At 40.3% G+C, this 1,861-nt stretch overlaps 1 long non-coding RNA gene across 1 annotated transcript; it reads left to right on the top strand.

The window, feature by feature from the left end:
* Positions 1–1,246, top strand: LOC125222165. Its single transcript, XR_007176484.1, has 2 exons — positions 1–863; positions 938–1,246. It is a non-coding gene; the product is annotated as an uncharacterized LOC125222165 (long non-coding RNA).
* Positions 1,247–1,861: the final 615 nt, after the last annotated feature.

Raw genomic sequence — 1,861 nt, 5'->3', positions numbered from 1 at the left:
TACAGCCACAAACAAGTTCATATTTTCAGCAACTCGCCATACAAATCAACATCCCATGTGACTCCAAAATCAAGCAATTCAAGAATCTCTCAATCCCACACACTAATTTTAAATCTAAATCCATTAACAATGCATAATGATGTATCAAGAATGCATCTTCCCGCAACATCAAAGTAGGCCTTCGGAAATGACAGCCACACCCTTATGCCTACCCTTGCAACCTTCCATAAACCATTTCTTTCAATTTCATCGTCCCACTTTCCCACCTCCCATTTATAGGAGCCCTCTCTCTCTCTCTCCCTCTCTCTCAATGGTAAGGTACGCGTGTGAGCACTCGAGCAGGAAGCTTTGGGCAAGCACGTAGCAAGGCAGGCAACACGAGAGCTGGTCCCCGGCCATGGCCTCGAGTTCACAAACCTATCATACAGTGTGTTCAAGAAAATTAAAAAAAAAAAAAAAATATGGGGTGTGGATCACCAAGGAGACCTATCTGCTCAACGACATCTCTGGGCAGGCGATGAAGGGCGAGATCATGGGGCCCAGCAGGGTGGGGGAGTCGATGTTTCTTGACGCCTCAAAGGCCATGTCAAGATAGATGGGAAAGCAGTAAGCCTCTCAAGATACTTACATACCTTCACACCAAACACACTGTATACAATGTTAATTGTGTTTTCTTTTTGCAGGTGACAGCAAGCTATATGAAGATGATCTCATCCTATGTGATGCAATATGATCAGCCCTTTCCTGTGCTCACTGTTTTTGAGACATTCATGTTTGCTGTAGAACTGAGGCTTCCACCATCCATCTCCACAGCTGAGAAGAAGAAGAGAGTTGTTGAGCTTGTCAATCAGCTTGGTTTAACAGTGAGTAGTTGCTGCCTTTTGCCTTCACTTTCTGTCTCTGTCCCTTTCTCTCACATCGCAACTGTTTATGGCAGAGTGCAATGCATTATGCAGACATACATAGGGAATGAAGGGACAAGAGAAGGGTGTCTACTGGTGTTGACATAATCCACAAGCCATCGTCGTGGAGAATCCACAAGCCAGAGGAGGCAGCACAGTGCTCATGACAATCCATCAGCATACTGCTCGCCTGGGGCGTGCTAGCTGTATCGCCTTTTCTTCTACGTCCTGCTCAGGTTCTATTCCAAGAATGAGAGGAAATGAATGAACTTCAGTTCAAACTTGAAGATCTCCTCATTTGTTTTGCTGTAAACGTTCTATATAAAGCTAATTTTACTTCCTAATGAAGTTTCTTGAATCCTTAAAATGCATAGTGAAAAGCAAACAACATTGGCTATGTTATAATCTTGGAGATTCTTGATCACTTCAACTGAAGAATCTCCCATCTGAAACAACCATTCAACCTGAACTGTTGTAGTAGTCTAATATGCCAATTGTTATGGATGAATAACCATTTTTTCCCTTGATAAAATATGCATGTTATTAATCATGTATTGTTGTATTTTTTATAATGTATCAGTGTAATTTCAGGTTTGTGGGTCACTCAAGATAATACTCCGTAATCAATTTTGGCAAAAACCCCAATCAGACTCAAGGGAGTGTAAAATAATAATAATAATAATAATACTTCTATTCTTGATGCAAAAATTAATCTTTATATAGTGCTACTACATTTTTGCAACAAGTTCAACACAAAAATGGACTAAAAGTCTAGAACAATGTTTGACAGAACAAAGAAAAGGACATTCAAATTCTTAGTAAACAAAGGCTTACCACAAACTGAAACTTGAAATGTTTTTATTGTATCTTAATTATCTGTCTACCTTATTTGAGGCTTCTGCTAATAAAACCAGCCTCTCAGTTTGTTGCTGGAACTGGACAAGTCCCTGGAGACTTCA

Source organism: Salvia hispanica, chromosome 4 (genome assembly GCF_023119035.1).
Source record: "Salvia hispanica cultivar TCC Black 2014 chromosome 4, UniMelb_Shisp_WGS_1.0, whole genome shotgun sequence".
Classification (NCBI taxonomy): Eukaryota; Viridiplantae; Streptophyta; class Magnoliopsida; order Lamiales; family Lamiaceae; genus Salvia; species Salvia hispanica.
The sequence above is the reverse complement of the archived record's forward strand: the minus strand, read 5'-3'. Positions and strand labels throughout refer to the sequence as shown.